Raw genomic sequence first — 8,796 nt, forward strand, 5'->3', positions numbered from 1 at the left:
TGGCAAACTTCTTCTGTTATACTTTTATATATACTTTTGTACTCCTTTAAATTGTCCAGACATTGAACTCGCGTAGTCATACGACTGAAAAGTCATTTTGATGTGTCAATGCCTTCTTTATGTAAAGAAGATAAAATTAGCTCAGCCATCCCTTTTCCAGTCTTATCAGTGCATTCAACGGATTTCAAAAGCCTTTCCTGAATCTCACCGTTTTCACTGGCTGTTTTCACAACTATACTCATTATGCCCTTATGTGACATATCGAGAGTAGTGGCCATCACGGAAAAAAAATTGAAGCTGTTAATTTCATTAATGATCTTACTCTTTAATTCAGTTGCAACTAAACTAATCAATTCATTTTGAGACGATGAGCTCGTTTATGTAACTCTATATGGACGAAGGACTCTATCTTCAATCCAGGCTTTCAGTGTGGGATTGTGGCGAGAGATAAGAATTCACAACTGCAACAAAGTTACCTTGATTAGCACTGCCCGATTCCCTAAACGCTAGCCCTTGGCTTCCCAAAGTCTTGCATGTATCGATAAGAATTTCAACAGTTTTTCTATTCTGCATCTCTATTTTTTTCATAAAAAAGTGACAATATTCACTTAATGCAACTTTATGTGCTTGAGAGGTAAAGTGCACCCGAAGCTTTCCAAGTTTACCTTTCCCATAGCTTTTCATCTTGGACCAAGATCTCACCCCAACATTTATCCAAGCATCTTCATTTTTTCCCTTCTTTCCAACACCCTTGGGGAAATGTGGCATCTTTCTGGGTGCTGTATTCTAAATGTTCAAACTCTTTGTACCACTGGGGATTAAATCTATTTTTACCGTCACTTGGGAAACTAGCAAGTTTTGGTTGGTGTGGCCCTATTTGGATTAAATACAATTTTTGATTATCCATAATTGCATGTAGACGTAAACCTGGGTCATGGCTTATCAATGCTAATGAATCTGATTTGTCAATTATAATATTTTGAGCTTTGATATCGAGTTTTTTTATAAAAGCGTTTCCCATTTTCTAAACATTTTTTTGACATTTCCACCACAGAACTATAGCATTCACAATTTCAATTGCAGCGAATTTTCATTTACTAGTTCTTCTTTACAATATTTTTTATAAATGTTGTTACAATCTTTAAGATTATCTATTAAAACACCCAAATTCCCCATGAGCGAAGTCCAATTTGTTGTTTTACTGCTTACTTCAGTAGTATCCAAGTTAATAATATTCATGTCATCCTTTTCATCTCGGTCAGGAAACTGTGTTAAATGATCTGATTTAGAATTTAATTCTGTAAATTTCTCTGTTTGTTCCTCGACTATAACATAACCCGGGTTTTCCCCTTTTGCATCATTATCTTGAATTTTTGAACTTGCGTCCTCTTCAAATTTTTTATCAGTTGTTGTTTCTTCTTCTATGGATATACCACATGTTGAAGTCGATGTTTCAACTATTACCGAGTCTAACTTTGTATCTTCACTACTTTGTATTTCATCATCCACTTCGACATCGTTACCAGCATTCTGAGGTTCCATTTTTTGTTTTTTTGAAGCTAAGGAGGCTACAAAAAGCTTCTCTGGGGCTCCTACTGTTTGTATACGAACCTTTCAACCACCATGAACGGATCTTTCATGACTGGTTTTATAGTCATTATTAAATACTGCTTTGCATACGCAACATTGTAATTTATATCTTTTGCTTTTCATAGTTAGTGCTGGAAAACAAACGCAGATACTATAATTTACCATAATTTTAAATGATTTAATGTTTATAAAAGTTATCACTCTTAATAAATGTGATAAGATATAAGAGTCTTATAATAATAGAATAAGACTAATAATCCTATTATATATTCTTATTAGGCCTATTACTCCTACAAACCTAATTCTGATCCTACTTTAGTATACTGATAATTGGAAGTAATGACAGGCGCAAAACGTTCATATCAGAGTTTAGCATTTATTTTCTTATACTTTCTGATAAAAAGCTTTATATAAAATTATTATATTAAAAAATAAATCATATCATTTTAAATGCTATCATATCTTTTATACAAAGACAGAAATCAATTCATGGAAATAAATATTCACGTTTTAAAGTAGAAACTATGAAAAAAAAATGAATAACTGCTTTTAGTCAAACATAAACTTGCAGCTGCTATTTTTATTGCATAAACTTGCAGCTGCCATTTATATTGTTGAAAAACAAAAAAAGGTAACGCGAAAAAAAACAACAACGTGGAAATCAAAAGGACGCTACGTTATGACTTCGCAATTTAATTTGTCTTAAGTTTATTTGTCCGTAAAGATCTAATTCTTTTTTGACTTATAAACGTTAAGTTTATAAGTCAAAAAAGAATTAGATCTTTGATGGATTTTCGCAAACATTTTAATTTTATTTAACTAGAAAATATTTTTTGATTTTATCACCGATTTTCCAACCGTCCTAACTCGTGGCAAGGAAATTCCCAACTTTTCTCTTTTATAGATTCTGGGAGGGGGAGACTCTCCCCTACCCCCTCCAAGGTAACGCCAACATCTTAGTACCAACAATTATTGATTGATAAAACAATTATTAGATTAAATAAAGAAATAATTTTAAATATGCTTTTCTTTGTTGATTTCCTTTTAACAGATGCTACTTTAGAAACAAATTAATTTCAAATGCTGACGTAATAAGCCCGCCTAATTCATAAATGTAACTATGTATTGCGGTTTTTTGTATTTAAATAGAAGTGCATGACAGTTCATGCACACCAAATTAATTTTAACAAATAAACAACTATTTGTTGCAAAATTTCTGATAGTATTTCAAACCAACGATAAGAGCCGGCTCACGTTAGGTGTAGAAAAAAGTTCAGATTAAATTAAACTTTAAGTTTAATTTTAATGACTCGTTTAATATTTATGGTTTTTAGTTATTTTGAATCGTGAATCCAGTACTTTTCAAAAAATGCTGGTATCGCAAAGCTTTTGAATAGTTGTGGAACTGATGGTTTAGATCCATTAGAAGCCAACGATGCCCTGCACGATTTCTTTGAATATAGAGATCGTAAAAATAATTTCAATGATGATTTTTTAATGTCTGATTCATCTGATAACCAAGCATCTAGCGACGATGAAGCGGCGATAGATAAGAATCAACCTTTAACCTCGACTTTGCTCGATGAACCAATGAGTGGTAATGCACCTTTGGCTTCAACTTCACAGGATGAACTGACGATCCAAAATGACATTGTTGTTCTTCATAACACCATTAAGACAAATATTCCTCTCCGCTCACTTTACTCACAGTTATTTGAAAATAACTGTGAAGTAAATAAAGATAAGAAAAAAATACAAAAATTTATAAAATCTGGTTGTGGATGTAATCAAGGAGTAAAAAATATAAACTGTATGTCGCGCTTCTCACATTCAGAAATACGCGAATACAGACTACAATGTTTTCAGATTGATGGGATGTTTGAACATGAAAACAAACTGAATGACAATATTGTTGCCCAGTTAAGTGCTCTGCTTCCCACAAGCGAAAGGCTAATGTGTTATAATCGTTATGAAGATCAAAATGAACTTTTATCAAAAACACTGATGGATTATCGGTTTCACGAATACAAGATATGTTTGAAAACATTCCTGTTTTTGCATTGGATTGGTCGTAAACGTCTCCGTCTACTACGCAGGCGAGTCATTAAGTTTGGAATTCTCCTCGTAGACATGACAATACTGGAAGACAACCCAAAAATACTTGTACAAAAGTAGATGCCACCCCCTGTTGTTCAGTTTATAATGAATTATGCTGAAAACAATGCACTAGTTGTACCCGGAAAAACTTGAGGAATAAGAGATTATCGGATAATGCTTCTTCCGTCATGGGAGACAAAGAAAAGCATACATGAAAAATATAAATCCGCATGTGAATTGTCTGGAATGCATTCGCTGCAAATTATAGCTTTGGAGTATGACCTTGCCTTTTATTGTTACCCAACTTGCGCTCTCGTATTTGTGCAGTGTGTGTCAGAATAACACTATAAAAATGTCTGAAATGGTTAATCTAGAAGTAGAAGTCAAACGAGAGCGTATAACTGAGAAGTTAAAACATCTAAAGTTAGTTTAGAAAGAGCGTTCCGTTTATCATGATTGTATCAAACTGGCGAAAAAAATGAAATTTCACACGTTTCTTTTGACTATGCCCAGCAAATCTTTCTACCAAACTTACCAGATCAACCTGGACCTATCTATTTTTTAACTCCTTTTAAAGTTGGGATTTTTGGTATTGCAAATGAATTCGCCTGTGTTCAGCACAATTATGTGATACCTGACAACATGTTAACCGGAAAGGGTGCAAACTGTATTTTGTGTATGATTCATCATAACCTTGCTGAACATAAATGTTCTATCAAAAATACCTTGTATTGCCATGCTGATAACTTCGTAGGGCAAAATAAAAACAACATTCTAATGCAGTATTTCTCTTGGAGAGTAGCTGTTGGGTTAAACCAAAAAATAACTATTATGTTTTGCCTGAAATTCTCTCCAGATGCAGGATTATGAATTCTGAAATCCAAGTTTCGGCGAAGTGGAGTAGCTTCGGTCAAAGAGTTTGCTGCATGCATAGAAGCTAGTACTCCAATTAAAAAATTGAATAAATCAGTTATCGTCGGTGACAAGAATGGTTCAATTTTTGTTCCAACATATGATTGGCAAGAACAGCTTTCTCCTAATTTTAAAACGATTCCAAATATCAAGCAATAGCACTCTTTCACATTTCAATTTGATAAACCTTGAGTGATTACTTGTAAGATTGATTTGGACAATGCGGAGGTAGTATTCCAAATATGGCAACACCAACTCATCTCAAAAATTACCACGCCACAAATATTACAACCTAAACTTCTCTCACCAGAAAGACAATGGCATTTCTACGATAGCATCCGAATTTTTGTCCCAGAACGCGGGAAAGATTTAATTTGTCTAAAGCCACAGGTTGAAAGGATAACGTTTGCCCATGTTTTTTATTTTTTAACCTACCATCATTACAAAAATTAAAATACGGATATATTTTACTTAATATTTAGGCTTTGAACAATGAAAACATCACTAATTATCTTAAATTATTTTTTATTTCTAGGTCAGAGCAGCAAATGTTTGCAAAACAGTTCAAGAAACGGTTGGCAATCTAGATTTTTCGATGGGTTTGCGGTTAATAGAAAGCCGTCCACATGTTCTTACTGCAAACAAGTTGGACATATAAACAAAATGCTAAAAACAGTTCCAGTTTTCCCCAAACGAAAAGCAGATACAAAATTTATGTATTTAATTAAGAGCTAGTACCTTTTTGATTTTTCAGTTATGTTTCTATTTTTTTTATTTTTAAAGAGTTACTGAAATTTATTTGATGTGAAAATTTGTACCTGTAATCTAAACTGTATTATGTATTTAAAAACAGAAAATAAACACTAACTTCTTCATCAAACTGAATTTATAACATTTTTAAATTATGCGAACTTTTAACTTTAATTTTCTCAAAAACGATACTCCGGTCGTTGTCCCGCACAATCAGTTGTCCCGCACAAACTCAAAAATAAAGATATTAAGTTGAATTTTTTTTCTTTTTGATCATTTTTCTTTCTATTATACAGTAGTGCTAATAACTCCATTTCTAAGACTTGCTCCTTAATCCTGTGAGGTGCCTCATATAGTACATAAATTTTTACAAAACTTCACAACTCAAAACATCCGTAATTTTCATAATATTTTCTTAAAAATAAAGATTTAAAAAAATTAGTTTGTTTTCCTAATGGTTTTTATAACTCTAAGATATAAAAATGAAAAATAGATTGTATGAGGTTGATTTACTATTCGGTAATTTGAAACCTCACGGATATTTGTAAAAACCACGGCCTACTTAATAACAGGCCTGAAAGACGCGCAAAAAAAAAAAAAAAAACTGTAGGCGGATGTTTGTCAAAACAAAAATGGAGAAAGTTTTGTGGTTTTTTTAGTTATATTTTTAGTGTTTATATATATATATATATATATATATATATATATATATATATATATATATATATATATATATATATATATATATATATATATATATATATATATATATATATATATATATATATATATATATATATATATATATATATATATATATATATATATATATATATTCAGTCATGTATATAGATATAATGCAGTAATGTATTTACATAATATGATATACTACACAATATATATTTAAAATCAATTGCTTATAATTATTTGATAGTCAATATTATTTTATTTGTATTTTATGTATTTAGTAATCTTTCAAAACAAAAATTACTATATCATGCCTTTTAAATGTTGTGTGACTGGTTGTAGAGGAAACTATGATAAAGAACATAAAGTTAAACTTTTTCGATTACCAAACAAAAACCGTAATCCTCAAGAAAGAGAAAGATGGATTAGATCTATTCCAAGAGAAAACATTCCAAATAGTCCAAATACATTCATTTGTGAAAATCATTGGCCAGTTAATTATGAAACTTGTCAAATTCATGGTAAAATTCGTCCCTTAAATCCACCAACTATTTTCATCTGTGTATTTCAAAGTCAAATTCCTACACCTCCACCAACAAAAAGAACAACAACAAAATCACTACCATCTACGCGTAACATGAAACCTGATGAAATTTCAGCTCACTTGGATTTGTATGAAATTAGTTGTTTTGATGATCTTTGCCTAAAAGTAAGCAAAGAAGTTATTCCATTTCCAGTAACATCTTTTACAGTGGATGATGGTTTAATAATCCAAAGTAAGGATTATATTGATACCTCTGCTATTCCACAGTTTCTTTTAAAAGTTAAAATTGATATGCGATTTGAAGGTTTTCATTTTGGATCTAGATGCTCTATTATACCACTGTGCAGTAATCGAATACATAAAATTACATCTTTCTTACAAATTTTAGAAGCTATTAGATATTTACATTCCGTTGAAATGGATCATAAAAAAAACATTATCCTACAACAAGTTGTTAGCATGCATGCATTAACATTTGTTGGTAATAAAAAATATTCTCCAGAAATTCTAAGTAGGGCTTTTGAGTATTTTTCAATTTCAAGATCTCTTTACAGTCGTATTAGAGATGACTATGAAATGCCAAGTATTGTAACACTTGGTAAACTTATATCTAAGGTTAGTAAGCTAGAGGATTTTGATTTCCTCAACAAATATTTTATGCAACTAGAAGATCCTCGTCAAAAAAATGTAATTATTATAATCGATGAAGTTTATGTAAAACCACAACTAACGTATCAAGGAGGTAACTTATTTGGAAAAGCAGTAAATAATCCAGAACATTTTGCAACCACTGTTTTGAGTTTTATGATTTGCTCATTATTAGGAGGAAAGAGGTTTTTGTACAAAGCACTGCCAGTGTATCGTTTAAGTGCTGATTTTCAATATGAACAAGTTGTAAATATGTTAAATTTGATTCGTTCATGTAATGGCATTACTGTTGCAATTTTATGTGATAATAATAAAGTAAATCAATCATTCTTTAAAAAATTCAATTTGATTTCTCCATGGCGCACAACTGAAAACATTTTTTTGCTCTATGATTATGTACATCTAATCAAATCTATCAGAAACAATTGGTTAACTGAAAAAATGCAAGAGTTAAAGTATTCTGACTGCGGCCTTGAAAAAACTGCAAAGTGGGTTGACTTGAAGAAGCTGGTTGAGTTAGAAAATAATTCTATTGTGAAACTATCAAAGCTTAATGAAATTTCTATCTGTCCAAAACCTATAGAACGACAGAATGTTGCTTTATGTCTTAAGATTTTTTGTGTTGAAACGTTAACTGCATTAAAAATTCATCCAGAAATTCAGGATTCAGGTGGAACTGTTGATTTTATAGAAAAAATTGTAGACTTTTTCAAAATCCTAAATGTAAAAAGTCAGTTCGAAGACGTTAAAACTAAAGACTTAAAAAGGGCTGTCTTTGATAACCCTAACGATCAACGATTAGATTTTTTACTTGATATAGCAAGTATGTTTGAAAAAATGGTTCCTAAAAAACAAGGACAAAGAGTAAAACAACTTACCAAAGATACTGCTCTTGCTCTTGCATACACGAGTAGAGGACTGGTTGAGTTAACTAAGCATCTCCTCAGCACTTCACACGAATATGTATGTCTAGGAAATTTTTCTAGTGATCCCATTGAAAAAATGTTCAGTAAGCTACGTCAAGGTTCTGGTGGAACATATTTTATTAATGTTCAACAAGTTTTACAAAAAGTAAACATTAAGAAAACAAAGCTTCTCCTTGATTTAAACACAGATTTTGATGGAATTCAAACATGTTGTGAACATGCTTGTTTGAAATGTGGATTTTTGCTAAATGATGACAATACCTTCAATGTGTTTCATAATCTTTCAAATATGGAGTTAGCCTTGTCTAAGTCTGTAAAAATGGCTTTAGTTTATATTGCAGGATACATCAGTAGAAATGATGTAGATGAATATGATACGCAGTTCTATTACAACGAATTTGGAGAATTTACTAAAGAAATCAACAGAGGAGGCTTGAAGATACCTGGAGACAATATGTGTCAATGGGTGATTTATTGCTATGTATTTTTTCATCACATCATGTCATCAGTTTGTAGGACAAGTTTTATAAATATAACAATGATGGTAGCAGAATTTTATGGATTTGAAAACATAGATAAGTTTCATGGAAAAATACTATCTAACATATTATTTAACAACTATAGCAAGCTTTACTCACCTCG

The sequence above is a fragment of the Hydra vulgaris genome, chromosome 01, assembly GCF_038396675.1.
Source record: "Hydra vulgaris chromosome 01, alternate assembly HydraT2T_AEP".
NCBI classification, from domain to species: domain Eukaryota; kingdom Metazoa; phylum Cnidaria; class Hydrozoa; order Anthoathecata; family Hydridae; genus Hydra; species Hydra vulgaris.